The sequence below is a fragment of the Alexandromys fortis genome, unplaced genomic scaffold, assembly GCF_014885135.2.
Source record: "Alexandromys fortis isolate MF-2015 unplaced genomic scaffold, M_Fortis_MF-2015_v1.1 scaffold_426, whole genome shotgun sequence".
Classification (NCBI taxonomy): Eukaryota; Metazoa; Chordata; class Mammalia; order Rodentia; family Cricetidae; genus Alexandromys; species Alexandromys fortis.
The window spans coordinates 1-19,298 of NW_026068358.1; the positions used below are offsets into that span (position 1 = coordinate 1).

Below are 19,298 nucleotides of genomic sequence, written 5' to 3' on the forward strand. Positions count from 1 at the left end.
AAAAAAAATTTTTTTTACCTGTAATGACTGGTTCCTGCCAGAGGTGGCGAAAGAGTCCACTTGAATCCACGTGGAGATCTGAAATAAATCTCAAGACCGAAATTTATTCAAAGTGACCCCTTAGGGGCCAAATGTGGCGGTTTGTGTTGTAAAACTGCAAATATTTAAGCTTCCCTGTCCAGCTCCAAACGTCAAGGCAGAGAGGGAGGGGTTAACTCCTCTGGCGCTGCGAGAGGAACCAAGCTCTGGCTGCGAGCAGCTCCGGACCCCGGCAGCCTAGGACTGGTGTGGGGGAGGTGCGCTGTTGTCTTGGCGACCGCGACAAGCGGGCAAGACTGCGGGCCTAGAGCAGGAGAGTTGTCGGCTGGGAAATGGCGGCTGCGGGCTTGGTGGCTTTGGTAGCGGCTGCGGGCCTAGAGCGGGCGGGCGGGCCGGCACTGTGGCGATCCCGTCCGCCCAGGACCTGCTGTAGGCGCTGCGGACTAACAAGGAGCAGCAGGGGTAAATGTGCCCCCACGTTGATGCGCCAAAAATGCAGCGGTTGGATTAATAAGCACCAATGATATTAGGTATTTGAACAAGTTTAATAACAAAACCAGACTCACGAAACCAAGGTTCCAGCGGAGTAGCCGGCGGAGACAGGAAGGGAGGGAAGGGGCGCGCAGCATCTGCGCACCTAATTTATCAGTCAAACCACGCCCGAGGGCAGCCCGCCCCCAAGGGGAGGGCTTATCCCTACAATTTTGTAGGGAGGTGTTGAGGTTTCATGAGTTTATAAGCGTTTTGATGTTTCTACTGTTATTGATATTCAGCTTTAATCTGTGATGTCTGATAGGATGCAGTGTTTATTTCAGTTTTCTTGTATTTGTTGAGACTTGCGTTGTGTCCGAATTTGTATCCAATCTTGGATAAAGTTCCACGAGGTGCTGAGAAGGTCTCTTCTTTTTGTTTGTGTGAAATGTTCTGTAAATATTCATTAAGTCCCTCTGTTAGCTCCATAATGTCTGTTAGCTCTGTTTAGTTTTTGTCTAGGTTACCTTTCTATGGGGGAGAATGGAGTATCGATATCTCCCACTACCAGTTTGTGAGCTGTAGTAGTGTTTTTTATTTTTAACTAATTAAGGCACCCCTTTGTTTGGGGAATACATGTTAAGAATTGAAACATCTGCTTGGTAGATTTTTTTCCATTGCTGAATATATAGTTTCCTTCCCTGTAGGCTGAGGCTGCTCATTCATTTCCTAGCTTCCCAGACCCGAAATAATCACATAGAAACTGTATTATTATAACCCTTCTTGGCCTATTAGCTCATGCTTCTTATTGGCTAGCTGTTATATCTTAAATTAACCCATTTCTATTTGTGTATTGCTGTATGGTTGAGGCCTGCTGGTAAGATTCCATCCAGCATCTGTCTCTTGCAGCAGCTACATGGTTTCTCTCTGACTCCAGCTACTCTTTCCTCTTCTGTCTGCTTGGAACTCCTGCCTTGCCCTATTCTGCACTGCAATAGGCCCAAAGCAACTTCTTTATTAACCAGCGATATTCACAGCATACAGAGGGGAATCCTACATCTCCTCTCCTTTTCTGTCTAAATAAAAAGGAAGGTTTTAACTTTAACATAGTAAAATTACATATAACAAAACACGTATCAAGCAAGAATTACATTCACAATATTTATATCTACTTTATCTTTTATCATAACTAAGGAAAACTATAATTATAATCATCTATTCTTTAACTCCATCAAAGACTCCAGAAGGATATAATATAACCTAAGTAAACAGGAAGCATTGTAAGCAGCTTCCAAAACTCTAGAATTGACAGGGACATCTCACTGTGTGCTTAGTCACGAAGTTTCTTTTAGTTTTTTTTTGCAACGTTGGGGCATCCATCTTCAGCTTACAGGTCCATAATATTTGGCAGAATTTTTCATGAAGCAGGAAATTTCAAAAAACAGTTCCACCTACTTTAGCAGTTTGTCAGTCACTTTCTTTTGTGTCCTGCAGAATGTCTGTCAGACTCTTTCATGAAAAGGAATCTTGAAGAACTGTTTCACCTTTAGACAACTTCAGCAGTTATTTTTCTGTGGATTCTACATGTCCAGTTCATACAGCATAAAATCAAGCAGTCCAGGCAAGAGCAGTTTCTTACCCAAATGGCTAACCAACTCCATAAGGATCTTCTTCAATGCCAATTATGCTCTTGAAGTAGCTTGGTGCTGCTAGGAGCAGATGTGTCTCATGTCATGAAAAGTCCTAAGTTTTTTTTCTTTTAAATTTTAAATGCTATATTTTGTAAGTCTTTTAAAGGTTTGAAGCATAACTATCCATTTGAAATATATCTCTGTATATCTAGAAAACCTAACTAACATGACTACAAACTTGACTATTATAGATGATTATCTATTAACCTGTATTTCTTAGTTATACATTACCTTTTAAAATGAGCTGCACAAACACAATATCTTAATCAAGAGCAGAAATATATACCTAACAAAGCTGACCTTAAATTTATATCAGTAAACCAAGATCCATACTAATGCAAAGTATTTATATCATATCCCCCTTTAAATGTAAATAAACATTTATAAACAATATTTGAGAATTTGGGATTAGTTCCCTCCAAACTGCTTCCTGCTTTTTGTTGGGTGAAGTATTTTTTAGGGTTCATGCCAAGAAATTCTTTATTAAGCAAGGGAAAGAGACAGGTAGCTGAATCTGAATTGGACAGAAACAGTAGCAGGCAGCCTGGTAACTATTCAAGAGGGAAAAGAGGTATGTATTAGAATTAGCTGGAATATGTTGATAAGTTCTATCTGGGTATTTTGATTAGGTTAGTCAAAATAATGAATTTCAGTCACTGGAGCTTGACGTTTTAATAGTTGGACCTTGGTGATCTATTGCTGAAGGAGGCTGTTAATTCATCCCTGGCCATTCAGGCCTAAAATAATCACACAGAAACTATATTATTTAAATCACTGCTTGGCTAATGACTTAAGCATATATCAATTATATCTTTGGTTAATGCATTTTTATTATTTTATATTTTACCATGAGGCTCGTGGCCTACCAGCAAGGTTCCAGCTGGTGGCTCACATTTTTCTCCTCTGGTGGCTCCATGGCAACTCTGCTGGGTGGGACAGAAAACTTCAGTCAACAAATGGTGCCCAACATGTGGACAACTGCATCCACATAAAGCCTGAGAGAGCTTGGGAAGTTATTCTGAGTTGAGAAAAATCAGGTTTGATCAAGGAAGATTACCTGAGAAATCTGTGGTAGGAACGAATGGCCCAGATATCTGAGTTCTGCATCCAGAACAGATTCAAGACTGCTGCCTGAGATGATCAAGCCTCATAGGATAATCCAGTCACGACTTGATAATAATTCTAAATTTTTTTAGGTCCCCATAAGATTATCAGCACCCCCAATCAGCAGGAAGTAGCCTGGAAAACTATGCCCACATTCCCCAAAAATAGACTATGTATACTCTATGTATACTTTCCTTTGTTTAGAATGTTGGTTACAAGTTGTTATGGATAATGGTCAGGAGAAAAGCTGAACAAAGGATATTAGATTCGGTGTTCTTGTTTTAAAAAAAATGGGCTGCTGTGGGACAATGATCTTTTATCTTGTCACTTGTATTATTTTTAATAAAATGCTGATTGGCCAGTAGGCAGGCGGGAAGTATAAGAGGGGTGACCAGGCAGGAAGTAGAGGCAGGGCAATTCGAAGTTTAAGTCGGCATTTGTGACCCAGCCTCAGAGGAAGCAAGATGTGACTGCCTCACTAAAAGGTACCAAGCCAAAAAAGGTACCAAGACACATGGCTGACTCAGACAAGAATTATGGGCTAATGTAAGTTATAAGAATTAGTAAATAAGAAGCCTGAGCTAATGACATCTTTCTCCTTTGGAAATTACATGGCATCTGATGTAGGAGGATCTTCTATCTATCTGTTGCTTTCATTGGTTATTAATAAAGAAAACTGTTTGGCCTGATAGGTCAGAACATAGGTAGGCGAGGAAGACAGAACAGGATTGTGGAGGAAGAAAGTAGAGACAGGATAGATGCCATGATTATCCGACCCAAGATGGACGTAGGTTAGGATCTTTTCCGGTAAGCCACAGCCTCGTGGTGCTACACAGATTTAATGGAAATGGGTTAATCAAGATGTAAGAGTTAGCCAATATGAGGCTAGAAATAATGGGCCAGGTAGTGTTTAAATGAATACAGTTTCCGTGTAATTATTCCAGGGCTAAGCTAGCTATGCAGGAGCCCGGTGGGACGAAAAGCAGGCCTGCTTGCCTCATCACTACAGGCATCTCTCTAACTCCGCCTCCTTCCTCCCTGCATTCAGTTTAGTTTTCCTGTCTATCTATCTTCCTTGCAACAGGTCAAAGGAGCTTCTTTATTAACCAATAGTAATAAAACATATTCACAGCATACAGAGGGGAATCCCACATGACCCCTACATTAAGGCTGAGCAAGGTATCCCACTTTAGGGAATGGGCTCCAAAAAGCCTGTTCATGCACCAGGAATAGATCCTGGTCCTACTGCCAATGGCCCCACAAACAGACCAAGCTGAAAAACTGTCACCTACATGCAGAGGGCCTAGTTTGGTCCCATGTAGGCTCCCCAGCTGTTAGGCCAGAGTTCATGACATGCCACTTGCTTGGGTAGCTTTCTCTGGGTTTCCCCATCATGATGTTGGCCTGCCTTGCTTATATATCCCCTCTTCTCTCTCTTCAAATGGACTTCAGGAGCTGGACCCATTGCTTGTCTGCAGATCTCTGTATTTGCTTTCATCAATTACTGGATGAGGTTACTATGTTAACAATTATGGTGGTCACTAATCAATTTGAATGTTTCCTGTCATCTACTTCTCCTGACTGAATTTGCTTCTTTTTGTTCTAGGACTTTCAGGTGTATTGTTAAGTCACTATTGTGAGATTTCTCCAAATTCTTTATGTAGGCACTTAGTGCTATGAACTTTCCTTTTAGCACTGCTTTCATAGTGTTCATGTGTTTGGGTATGTTGTGCATTTAGTTTTATTGAATTCCAGGGAGTCATTGATTTTTTTTTTATTTCTTTCTTTACCCAGGGGGATTCAGTTGAACATTGTTCAATTTCCATGAGTTTTTAGGCTTTCTGTAATGTGTGTTGTTTTGTTCTAACTTTAAGCCATGGTGGTCCAGTGAAATACAAAGGGTTATTCCAATTTTTGATTCTGTTGAGATTTTCCTTGTTACTGAGTATGCGGTCACCTTTAGGGATGGTTCCATAAGGTGCTGAGAAGAAGATATATTCTTTGTTGTTTGGGTGGAATGTCTGTTTAGTCCATTTGAGTCATGACATCTGTTAATTCTCTTATTTCTCTGTTAAGTTGCTATGTGGCAGACCTGTCCATTGTTGAGAACAGGTTGTTAAATCTCCCACTATTAGTGTGTGTGGTTTGATGTGTGATTTAAGCTTTAGTAATGTTTCATTTACAAATATGCATGCCCTTGTATTTGGGGAATAGATATGTTCAGCATTGAGACTTCATGTTGGTGGATTTTTTTGTTTGATGATTATGAAATGTCCTTCTCCATACCTTTTGATTAAGCTTAGTTTGAACTCTATTTGTTTATATATTAGGATATCTGCACCAGCTTATTTCTTAAGTCCATTTGATTAGAAAATTTTTTCCCCAACAGTTTACTCTGTGGTGATGTCTGTCTAAGACCTTCTGGCTTTCAGAGACTCCATTGAGAAGTCAGGTGTTACTCTGATAAGTCTGTATTATTACTTGTCCTTTTTCTTCTTTAGCTCTTAATATTCTTCTTTATTCTGTATGCTTAGTGTTTTGACTTTTTTCTGTCCAGTCTATTAGGTGTTCTGTAAGCTTTTTGTATCTCCATAGGGATGTCTTTCTTTAGGCTGGAAAAGTTTTCTCCTGTGATTTTGTTGAATATATTTTCTGTGCCTTTGAGCTGGTATTCCCTTTCTTCTATCCCTATTATTCTTAGGTTTCGTCTTTTCATGGTGTCTCAGATTTCCTCAATGTTTTGTGTTAAGGATTTGTTGGACTTAACCTTTTCTTTGACTAGTGAATCTCTTTTCTCTATCATATCTTTAATGCCTGAGATTCTCTCTTCCATCTCTTGCATTCTGTTGCTTATGGTTGCATATGTAATTCTTGTTCATTTACCCAGATTTTTCATTTTCAGAATTCACTCAATTTGTGTTTTTTTTCCTCTATTTGAATTTTTTAATCCTGAATTATTTCCTTCACCTGTTTGATTCTTTTTTTTTTCTCTTTGGTTTCTTGGATTTCTTTAAGGAGTTTATTGATTTCTTCCAATTTTTGTTTGTCTTTTCTGTGGGGAGTGTGGGTTTTACAGCTCTGGAGCTGCAAAAATGTCCTGACTTACCAGGAAGCCAGACTATACTTAGAGCCACAATAGGACAGCTCTGGGGGGGGGGTAGAGCTGCAATAGGACAGCCCTGGAGGGCTAGAGCCACAATAGGACAGCTCTGGAGAGTAGAGCTGCAGTAGAACATCTGGGGGGGGGGTAGAGCCACAATAGGACAACTCTGGGGGGTGGGTAGAGCTGCTATAGGACAACTGTGGAGGGATAGAGGACAGCTCTGGAGGCTGGAGTCACAATAGGAGGGCTCAGCCCTAGAGGGAAAGATGTCCCAACTTGCCAGGAAGCGAAGCTACCTGAAACTGGGGTGCAGTGTGAAATGGTCTCCCGGCAGGATACAGCAGTCTGGTTCTTCTCCTGGAGAGTCCCTACAGCTGAACTCTGCTCTGTTTCCCTAAGGGGATGTCCTAACAGAGCTATCAGCTTCTTCTCCAGACCAAGATATTACTTATTTTGCTAACACTCTGCTAAAGGAGAAGCCACTGCAGAAATACAGCAATCTCCTTCTGCTCTGGCTAAAAGTTGTTACTTTTTCTGCTCAGCCCTCCTAAGGGAACATCCCATCAAGGTTCTGTTCTGTTCTGCTCAGGCTTGCTCAGTGCCCAGCCCCAAGGAAGTGTCTCTGCAAGGTTTTTCAGCTCAGACCCCTAAGGGACGTCCCAGCCATGCTCTTCTATGCTCTTCTGTTCTGCACTGGTGAATGAAGATTGTCGCCCAAGACTCTTTTGAGAAAGACATTTATTTGGGAAGGAGGAGTTCAGGAGAGTGGCTGCCTTTGCCAGGGTGGTGAAACACAGCTCTCAACTGAACAGGCTTCTTAGGGGCAGAGTTTTCCCAGCGAGAAAAGGGATTGCTTTTCTCTGCTCAGGGATTGGTTAGTTTTGTTGGTCAGGGACAGAAATGGCTCTGATTTCAGTGCCAAACTGTGTTTCTTACACTGGTTCTTTCTGGCCTTTTGGCTGTAATCTTAGGACCAGGGCATATTTCTTTCACTGGCTCTGATTCTAGGGACAAAGGGTGTTTCTTTGGCCCTGATTTCAGAGTCAGGGCATGTTTCTTTGGTTTGGGGTTCAGAGATAAAGTTTTTTTCCCCCTGGCTTAGATTTCAGATTCAGGGTGTGTTTCTTTCACTGACTCTGGGTTCAGAGTCAGGGTCCTCAGGGATTTGGATTTGTTGGTTTTCCTGCTCCAGTTGGCCCTTGTACCCTACATTTTCCTCAATTTCTTCTTTTTATTTTTAGAGTTTCTTTTTTTTTAATTTTATTTATTATGCATACAATATTCTGTCTGTGTGTATGCCTGCAGGACAGAAGAGGGCACCAGACCTCATTACAGATGGTTGTGAGCCACCATGTGGTTGCCAGGGATTGAACTCAGGACCTTTGGAAGAGCAGGCAATGCTCTTAACCGCTGAGCCATCTCTCCAGCCCCTTTCCTCAATTTCTTTAAAGGAATTTTTATCTCCTTTTTAAGGGCCTCTATCGTCTTCATAAAGTTATTTTTAAGGCCGTTTTCTTCTGCTCCTTCTGAATTGGGATGTCAGGTCTTACTGTTGTAGAACCACTGGTGGTTCCATTTTACTCTGTTGTTAAATATATTCTGGCACTGCCATGTTCCCTTCTGGGTTTGGGCTAATTATAGGTACAGGTGGTGCCTTTAGCTTGGGGGGGGGTCCTCTCTTCCTCCAGTTGGTGCAGGTGGTTTCCATGTTTCAGGGTACAGCTGCTGCCTCTGTGGTGGGGCTGCCATGGTGGGGGAGGGGCACAGGATGTGTCTCAGGGTTTAGAGTCTAGAGACTGGGGCTCTCTAGCTGGGACACCAGTCTCTCACCTCTTCCTCCTGTTGGTGCCCATGGGATAAATGGCCTTTAGAATGGCTGGTGAGACTGGTTGGAGCAGTCTTACCTGCTGATTGGCTGCTGGGGCTGTGATGAGTGGGGGAGGAGCACAGGATGTACTCCAGGGCCTAGAGACTGGACCGGTTTGGTTTAGAGATCATGTTCTTTTACAAAGAAGGGTGCTCTTGTGTTTGGGGACTAGATGTTAGAAACTGAAAGGTCATCATGTTGGAGTTTTCCATTAATGAATAGGTAGTGTCCTTCCCTTCTCTTTTGGATTAATTTTGATTTGAAGATCTTCAAGTGCAGTTTATATACTTATGGGCATATTGGATGAGCAATGAGGCCACATTTCTCCCCTGTGGGTTATGGATCAAACCCAAGTGTTTCACACATAATATGCAAATAGTCTGCCACTAAGTCCTCTTTTACCCTGAATTTCTTGAACTAGTTTTAGTGACACACAGTTGCAGTCCCAGCACATGAAAAGCCGAAGCAAAAGGATCACCACTAGCATGAGGCCAGACCAGAGCACAGACTGCGACTATGCCCTAAAGACACAAAACAATTTTGCCAGTAGAGGGCCAAGATCTCACAAAGAAACATGCAAATTCTACAGCATCTTACTGAGAAATGAAATTGTGAGTTTCCCTAGTCCAATAAGAGACCAAGTGGTGATGCCTGTTATATGGTTAGACTTTAAAGATTTTAAAACAGATCTGTCACTTTCACTTCATTTTTGCCATTCTTCAAGACGTTGCCATATATCTCTGTATTGTAGTCTGATTTAATCAGTACATTAAATTAACAGAGCATGAGAGCACATACTTGTCATGCTCATAATTTGGAGGCAGATGCAGAAAGTTCAAGACTACTCTGACCCAAAAAGTGAGTTTCAGGCCTGCCAGAGCTACAAAGAGATCCTCTGCGAAAAAGCCCACAGGAAATAGAGATGTGTTTGAATATAAGAGTGAGACCATCTCTGGGTTAGAATTCAATGAAGTAGTGTGGTGAGGTTGGCTCAGTAGGAAAAGTACTTGGTATGCAAGCCTGATGTAGAAGGAGAAATCAACTACTGAACACTGTCCTCTGATCTTCAAGTTCTCATTATGACCCTTCTGTGCCTGCCCTAACACACATGCAATTCTAAATGTTTAATTGTCTAGATGGGATAAAGGAATACACTTTGGTCTTGAATCACACTTAAATTTTTTGATGGGATTAAAATATCCCATCAATTTATGTATAGATATTATTAAACAGTTAAGTCTTACAATGAAAATGAAGTGTTTTATGTGGCACTGTTTCTCGATTTTTTTCCTAGAGCTCCTTTTAATCAATTGGGACCTTTATGTTTGTTTTTCTTTTCTTTTTGAGATAGGACCTTTTGGGCCAAAATCTGGCCTTGAAATCCTGTCCCTATTCTCTTGCTTCCTTCCACTTCCCACTTGGTGAGATCAGGGATTTCAGGCCTCCATGTGTATCTGAAGAAGACCTTTTCTAAAGACTTGATTTTAGGGAGACCTCTTTTTTTGCAGACTACAGTCTTTAACCTAAATGTCAATATTTTGGTTTCAGAACTATATATAATTATATAAGGTTCTGATGGTGTTAACTTGACAAGCAAGAACTGTTCATTTGGTCCGGTGGATTCTTGCTGGTGGACAGTAAAATCCTGTTTCCTTTAGATACAGCCCTTGCTGGGACATTCTTAGAGTCTGCTTTCTCTAAGATAAATATATCTTCTGCTGGTGATAACAGTCAGAAACTGAAACCACATTGTTCATAAACAGTTTCTAGGAGCTGAAAAGATGGCTCAGTGGAAAGAATGTGTATAAACTTTGCAGAAGACAGAGTTCAGTTCCCATACCCATTTTGCCATTTCTGTTGACTAGGATCCATTCCTATTCCAGATTTGTGGGCTTTCAAAAAGCTGTAATAGCTTGTATCCTATATTCTTTTCTTTCTCCTGGGATATTTCTGTGTTGATTTCTTTTGTGTTGTTTCTAAAGGCAGTGTTTCATATAGGCCAGACTGCCCTCAAACTTCCCATGTCCCCAAGAATGATTTTCAATGTCTCATCTTACTACATCTACCTCTTCATGTGTTGTGATTAGAGGCATCCCAATCCTTGTCCCCTTTCTGGAACAGGAATTGAACTGAGGGATTCCCCCTTGCTAGGCAAGAATGCTACAAGCTGAGATGGATCTGTGGTCCCTTTATTCTTTTTGATTTATTAGGATTTTATGACTTTAGTGCCTATTTACATGCTTGCATAAACTGTGTCTGCCTGGTGCTCATGCAGACCAGAAAGAGTCAGATCCCCTAGGGGTGTAGTTTCAGGTGGTTGTGAGTGACATCGCTTGTCTGCCTGGTGTTTACTGAAGTCAGAACAGAGCATTGGGTTCTCTTGACCTGATGATAGGAATAGTGAGTGCTGAGAACTGGTCTAGGACAGGTGATCTTATGTGTTAACACGTCTTTATATACTCCATCATTTTATTATTCTTTTTGGGATAAGCATTTACTCTACTAATGTTTCTGAGAACTCTTTGATCTGTCAGTCAGAACTAAACATGCATTCCTCCCTAGGAATTATTAGCCATACAATTTATAAGGGATCACTTCAGGTCATGACTGAGAAGTACAGAGCTGGACTGAATATTTTAACTCTTTGAGTGCTTTCTATTTGTTTGTTTGATTGAGACAGTCTCAGTATGTAACTTTGACTGTCCTGGAAATCTCTACACAGACGAGGCTATCTTGGAAATCATTAAGTATCACCTGCCTTTACCTCCTGAGATTTGGGATTAAAGGTGGGCCCCAACATACCCATATTGTCTAACCTTTTTTAAGTTGATAATTTAAAAATATTTCTGATGTATACCAAATAGTGTTATTCTGTTTACATGTCTCTCTGTGTTTATTACTAGGCATTTCTCCTGCAATGACAGATTCTGTTTTATGGCCACAGATATGGAAGGCATGATTCTCCTTTTCTGTTTCCTTTTAAAATGTGTTGGTGACTGCCTTTGTTATTTTATGACCAATGTGACATTATGTAATGAGCACAATGAATTATGTAAATATATTCTCAATGAAATATACATTTACAATGCAGTCAGACTCAACCCTTCTATTATGTACATATGTGGGAAACTTTAGGATGCAGTGACCTATGAGGATGTGCATGTGAATTTCACTCACGAAGAGTGGGCTTTGCTGGATCCTTCCCAGAAGAGTCTCTACAGAGATGTCATGGTGGAAACCTACTGGAACCTCATTTCTATAGGTAGGAATATGAGCTTTCTGTCACTTTTCAACTTATGGGACAATCCTCTCTTGATGATTGTTATTATTCTGTGATTTTGAACATGAAAGAGAAAGAATCTAGTGAATAAATCAGACATTGTTCAATGATTCATGAAAGATAGAATATTGGACTGTGCCTAATTTCCAGTAATATATCATATACGTTTTCTGGTACTATATTTTAGGTTACAAATGGGACGACCACAATATTGAAGAAGATGATCAAAGTTCTAGAAGACATGGAAGGTAATTTTCATGTGCAAGCTGGTATATATATACCATGGAAGAAGTGTTACAACACCATGTATTCCAGTGTCAGGGACCTGATTTGAAAACCATTCCTTTAAGGATAAGATAAGGAAACAATGCTATAGCACATGTCACAGTTTTAATCATAGACATATGAAAAGCATTTTGTAGAATTGTCCATCCAATTATTATCATGCCGTTCAATTATCATATAAGGTATAGATGCTGATAACACAATTATACTATGTCCAAGATCTTTTATAAGCAAAACTTCCATATTATGTCTAGTATTCCTCATATACTTGTAGTGAGTGACTTACCATAATTTAGTGAGAAGAGCACTTTATGAGAGACAAGGAATGTATTGTGGTGTAGAATCCTGAGTCCATACAGCACGTCTCTGAGGCACAAAGTGTTAGAGTATGTGAATGTAATGTGAAAATCTTTTATTTGCTATTGTTCCTTTAATAGGCATATCAACTGTCACTCTGGATACAAGCCCTATGAGCATCAGGGATATGGAAAGAAGCAATATACCTCTTTTTCTCCTGGAACAGTTAGAAGATATGTTGTAGTCCCTGCTGCAAGAAGACATGATGGCTGTGATACAAGTTTACACTCTCACATTGGAGAAAACCCTTATGAGAACAAGGAATATGGAAATCCATCTGTCTGTATTGGTTCACTTTGCTCATGCAGTGTGACTCACAGTGTATGTTATACATGCAATCAGTGTTGTAAAACTCTGAGTTATTCCAGTTCTTTTCAAAGACATGAAAAAGCTCATTTTGGAAAAGGAAGTGAAAAATGTGAGCTTCATACTAAGGACTTTAGCCATCACAGGTATCTTCAAATACACAAAACAACCAATAATGAAGAGAATCTCGATGAATGTGATCAACATGATAAGCCCATTCAACATGATTCAACTTTACAAGTACAGCAAAGAACTCATTTGGAAGAAAAACCCTACGAATATAATCAAAGTGATAATGTCTCTGCATGTCATAGTTTTCATCAAGTACATAGAACTCATTCTAGAGAGAAAAGGTATGAATATGAGCAATGCAGTAAAGCCTTAGCAAGTCCCAGTTATCTTCAAATATATAAAACTATTTATACTGGAGAGAAACCCTATGAATGTAATCAGTGTGGTAAAACCTTTGTGCAGAAGAGTAATCTTCACAGGCATGAAAAAAGTCACACCGGAGAGAAACGCTATGAATGTAATCAATGTGGTAAAGCCTTTGCACACAAGTATAAACTTCTCATTCATGAAAGAATTCATACTGGAGAGAAACCCTATGAATGTAATCAATGTGGTAAAGCCTTTGTAGAGAAGTGTAATCTTCGTAGTCATGAAAGAAGTCACACTGGAGAGAAACCCTTTGAATGTAGTCAGTGTCACAAAGCCTTTGCACAGAAGAGTTCTCTTCGCAGTCATGAAAGAGTTCATTCTGGAGAGAAACCCTATGAATGTAATCAATGTAGTAAAGCCTTTGCACAGAAGAGTAATCTTCTCATTCATGAAAGAATTCATACTGGAGAGAAACCCTATGAATGTAATCAGTGTGGTAAAGCCTTTGCTCAGAAGAGTAATCTTCTCAGTCATGAAAGAAATCATACTGGAGAGAAACCCTATGAATATAATCAAAATGCTAACTCCTTTACACAGAAGAATAATCTTCTCATTCATGAAAGAAGTCATACAGGAGAGAAACCCTATGAATGTAATCTATGTGGTAAAGTCTTTGCAAGGAAGAGTCATCTTCTTAGTCATGAAAGAACTCATACTGGGGAAAAACCCTATGTATGTAGTCAATGTGGTAAAGCCTTTGGACATAATAGTCATCTTCACAGTCATGAAAGAATTCATACTGGAGAGAAACCCTATGAATGTAAGCAGTGTGATAAAGCATTTGCACGTAAAAGTCATCTTCATAGGCATGAAAGATGTCATACTAGAGAGAAATCCTATGGATATAATCAATATGGTAGAGACTTTGCACTTAATAGTCATCTTCAAATAGAAGAAAACTCATACTGGAGGCAAATCTTATGAATGTAATCAATATGGTAAAGTCTTTGCATGTTACAGTATCCTTCAAAATCATAAAAATATTCACACTGGTGAAAATCTCCATCAGTCTAATAAATTTGCTGCCCACAAATGAAGAAGCCTATATTTTTATCTCAATGGTGCTTCAGTAAGATTAGTAGAGCCACTCCATAGTTAAAATATTGTCTCTTTTTAAAGTTGTAAACATTGTATTCCAAGAATACATGTTTGATAATTTGAATAATAAAATGTATTTCCAATTGAAAGTGATATTTATACTGTCATTCCATTATTTTTGGGTCATGGTACTTGGTTCTGAGGTTAAATACTTCTTATATTTTCAGAAACACAAATGAATGGCAGAGAATTTTATCAGTAAGAAAATGTGATTGCTGCTAAGCCTGATGACCTAGTATTGAGTTCCAGAATGGTACCAGTTTATAGAGGGATCCTTTCTCAAAATATCCAAAAAAGGGATCTGGAAAGATGGTTACATTTCCTGAGGACCTGGGTTCAATCCCAAGCACCAACATAGAAGCTCAAAACTCTGGAAGTGTAGTTCTAGGGGATCCAACACACTTATGCAGGTATACATGCAGGCAAAACACCTTTTCATGTAAAAGAAAAATAATCATTTTTAAATGTATGTATCACATTGTGGAACTTTTTGTTGCATAATATGGGCTCATTTTCAATCATCTAAATCATTTGTTGGGATCATTCACATCAAGAGAATTACATAAACAACTAAAATAAGCAATGTGCAGAGTCTATTCACAAAGGGATTAAATTCATTCAATTTGTCACTGAACAAGTAGCAAGGACTTTCATCACCTCCAAATGATGAGGATGGAATAAAGGAGAATATTCATTATATGTATTATAATGATATCTTTTGGAGCTGCAGAATTGACTCAGTAGCATTGCATCTGTAGGGCATTCAAGTTTGGTTCCTAGCACCCACATGAGGTGGCTCAGAAGTATCTGTAAATCCTGGTCCAGGTGTAATGCACTTCTTTGCCTTCCTCGGGAACCGGCATGTTAATGTTATAAAGGTGGATATATACATACATATACTTAACATACATATACACACATGTATATGTATATGCATATATTTATATATGTGTGTGTGTGACAGGAGAGAGACTCCATATTTTAAAAAGCTTTATTTGTGTATGTGTTATTTTTTTTCTTAAAATTGCGTTTGTTCAAGTGTATTATTGGAACACTGTCCTGGTTGAAGTTATGTGAGAATTTTGAGTATTTGTGTTTATACTTCAAAGAAACAGGACAAGGCTATTGTGATGTAAGTTTCTGCAAAACACAGAATTGTTCTTTGAAAGTGTTTTCTTGTTCCTTACAATATAGCAGTCAGTGAGTTTAATTCTTTTTAGTCATTACCATTTGTTGTTTTTATTCAATTAAATTATACTTTATATGCCTTCATGGAAAAAGTTGTTACTGGTCCATGTGTGCTGGAGGAACCTGCTTGTTCATTTCCAGGCTGCTTAGACCCAAAATAATTACACAGAAACTATATTATTTAAATCACTGCTTGGCCAATAGCTTAAGTGTATTGCTAGCTAACTCAAATCCTAAATTAACCCATTTCTGTTAGTCTGTGTCTTGCCATGTGGCTGTGGCTTACGGGGCAAAGTTCCAGTATCTGCCTTTTCTGGTGGCTACATGGCTTCCCATTGAGTCTGCCTTCTTTCTCCCAGCATTTTGTTTAGTTTTCTCACCTGCCTCTACTCTTCCCTATCACAGGCCAAAGCAGCTTCTTTATTCATTAACCAATAAAAGCAACACATATACAGAAGGACTTCCCACACCACTTCCCCTTTTCTGTCTAAATGAAAAGGAAGGTTTTAACTTTAACATAGTAAAACTAAACAGGTATCAAGCAAGAATTACAGTTATAATATTTATATTTACTTTATCTTTTATTATAACTGAGGAAAACTGTAACTCTCTATTCTTCACCAAAGACCCCAGAAGGATATAATATTACCTAAGTAAACAGGATGTGCATTGTAAGCAGCTTCCAGAACTTTAGAATTGACAGAGACATCTCACTACCTGGACAGTCACCCACAGTTTTTCTGTAACATTGGCATCCATCTTCAGCCTACAGGCCCATAGTATCCAGCAGACTTTTCCATGAAGCAGGAAATTCAAAGACATTTCTGCCTACATCAGCAATTTATCAGTCACTTTCTTCTGTATCCTGCAGAATATCTGGCAGACTCTTTCATGAAGCAGAGACCCGAAGGACCATCTTACCTATAGGCAAGTTTTGTTATATGTAATTTTATTGCGTTGAAGTTAAAACATTCCTTTTCATTTAGACATAAAAGGGGAAACAGTGTGGGACATCCTTCTGTACCAATTGAGCTTCAATTTCAATTTCACAAACATGCCCTCTCTCCATACCCAAACAGTGTTGGGGCATAAACCAGTGGATGGATTTTTCCATTAGACCTGAACAAATTATGTGGTGGTTTTTTTCATGCCAAAATCTATTCACATTTTAAAAATAATAAAATTTTAAATAAGACATGTATGGTTATAACCCTAACTCCACCTTTTAATTTTATTTTTAATGGAGTCTTACAACTCCCATGTGCTCTTTCAAAATTCCTTGACCCTGCAAAGAACATCATCTCATATCCTTAAGATGAGTTTGTTCCAGGTTGATATCAGGGTGTTTGCATCATTAGCTTAATGGTACTCAGACAGTAATTATCATTTATTCAAGGCATCACTGACCAAAATCCCTTTGATGGCAGAGAGAGAGAGAGAGAAATTCCCCTTTTACCTAACATTTCTGGGAGGAAACTGGGATGATGTATTCATTTCTGCAATTACTTCCTGCTGACCTCAGGATGTTGTTCTCATGGCCCTGGAAAGGCAATGAGGAAACTTAGAGAAGTATCTGGTTGATAGCCATGCTGAGAAACAGCAAACACATTGGCTGGATTGGTCCATATCAAGTTTCAGCAAGTTCAATGTTCATAGTTATTTGGAGTAAGGTGTCAGCAATTGATGTTTGGATGGATTTGTTAGCCAAATGGAAACCTGTTAAGAGAGATATAAACTAGGAACAGATGTTAAAATTTATAAACTTATTTTAAAATTGTAAACTCACAGTCTCAATAATTAAGGAAGGGGAAGAGTCCCAAGACCAGGAGAGAGAGAAAATACTATAGTCCTTTTAATTTTAGAGAAGTGGATCCAAGTTGTATAATCCTCTCGATTTTCTAAAGCTTGTTTGAATCTTCGTTTTATAAAAGAAAAACATAAAAGTTGTAGATATATTGGCATTATCAATCGGTACTGAAATTCATATTATAGAAAAAGCAGGTAACAAGTATCTGTAAAATAGCTGGAATAATTCACATCCTTGGGTTTGAGCAAAAACTAGATTTGGGTTAAACAACATGTAAATCTATATTTAGAAGATAACCAAAAGAAATTTAAAATCTTGAGCTTGTGACCCAAACAGTAAGCAGTCATTGCTTTGTTAGTTTGTCAGAACTCTATAAATGTTAAATTCTGAACTTTTGAAATCCTAGTGTAATAATATTATGGAAAGGAAATAAATTCTATAATATTTTATATACATCTTAAGCCATTATTTCTTATAAATTTGTATCTATATTTTTCAGAATATCCTCTCAGACCCATATACTCTAAGCTTTTATGCCTTCAAATCCTTATAAACTATATTGATGTCCTAAGGCCTATATATCTTTAGACTCTCAGAGTTTATATAGACTCATAAGCATTTTGTCCTATCATTAACCATTATAGGAGCAGTTAGACTGCAGTTTGCATTTACAGACCACAGATGTGATATTAGCAGTTTTTAATAAACATGCTTGGACTTGTCCATGAAAGTCTAAATAGCTAAGAACATTAGTCTTGTCATTTCATTGGAGACCAATCATAAAATATGTTGCTTAATTATTAACTTGTATTTTTAACCTCAGTCCTCCTTTTACATTTACAGATCATGATTCCATTTTTAACATAAATGTTCTGCATTGAATAATCACCAGCCTTTTTTATGAAGAAAATCAGTCAGAATTAACATGATGAAATTAACAACATTATAGTTTCCCTTAAAATTCAATAGTTTTAAGACAAATAAGGAATTCATTGACAAATTCCTTTTTCTATATTATTATAGTCCCTTATTTGTCCCCAATCCTTCAGAAAACGTGCAAATCTCCATCAGTGTGTTCTGTTCTGATTTCTTCCAGCAGTTCAGAATATTGCATAGATATATTTCAAACAAGAGCATGTGTGTGTGTATCAATCACAATAAGAATAACTTAAATTTGCATTAACATGTAAAAAAACCTGTACCAATGTGAAACTTTCAAAACTAGCAGCACTTTTCTTTATCTTAATAATAATAATTTGTACCGGAATCCGAATCGGCAGGGCAAACGGGAGGGTGGTAGCTCCTTTGTCCCCACTAGCCTGCCTGCAGCGAGCTAGGTAGGCCCTTTGTCTACGAGCCACCCAAGCAGCAAGGAGATCCGAACCCCGCACCAGGAGAGACATCAGGCTTGCATCCACAACCCACCCAGAGCGGTCCTGAGGAGTTCCATCTGGATGGTAGTCCAGGTTTGGGTGCTGAGGAGTTCCAGCTCAATGGGATGGTCCCTGCTTCTACACTGAAAAGATACACCCAGAGACTCATTCACAGCAAAGACTAGACCAAGACACCAGGCCTCTCCTGGCTCCATTTGAGGAGGAGATGGGAAGGCGCCAATGCAAGACTTCCTCCAACAACCTGAAAGGCAACATGACTTCACCAGAATCAAGGGATCCCGAAATAAGAAGAATTGTACACCCTACTCCAGAAGAATTAGAAGAAATCGACTCAAAAGTGAATTATATGAAAATAATAGAAGACCTTAAGCAGGAGGTGAAAAACTGCCATAAACAATTAGAGATTACAAACAAAAAGGTAGAGGAAATGAATAAATCGCTTAAAGATACCCAAGAAAATCAAGAGAAACATGAAAAAGCAATCAGACAGGTACGGGAAGCAGTTCAAGACTTGAAGAATGAAATGGAAGTAATGAAGAAAACACAAACCGAGGGAAGATTGGAGATGGAAAATCTGGGTAAACGAACAGGAACTACAGAGACAAGTACTACCAACAGAATACAAGAGATAGAAGAAAGAATATCAGATACTGAAGATACCATAGAGAAAATAAACACACTGATCAAAGAAAACAGCAAAACCAACAAATTCTCATCACAAAACATTCAGGAAATATGGGACACAATAAAAAGACCAAACCTAAGAATAATTGGAGTAGAAGAAGGAGAAGAGGTGCAACTCAACGGCCCAGAAAATATATTTAATAAAATTATAGAAGAAAACTTTCCCAACCTAAAGAAAGATGT

At 38.8% G+C, this 19,298-nt stretch overlaps 1 long non-coding RNA gene and 1 pseudogene across 1 annotated transcript in view; one reads left to right on the forward strand and one right to left on the reverse strand.

Annotated features, from left to right (window-relative positions):
• Positions 1-8,084: 8,084 nt before the first annotated feature.
• On the forward strand, positions 8,085-14,125 carry LOC126495392 (zinc finger protein 883-like; annotated as a pseudogene).
• A 191-nt stretch (positions 14,126-14,316) lies between these two features.
• LOC126495393 (uncharacterized) overlaps positions 14,317-19,298 on the reverse strand; it is a 23,451-nt gene continuing 18,469 nt past the window's right edge. The window contains exon 3 of the long non-coding RNA XR_007590142.1: positions 14,317-16,770. This is a non-coding gene — a long non-coding RNA (uncharacterized lncRNA). The remainder of the gene's footprint in view (positions 16,771-19,298) is intronic.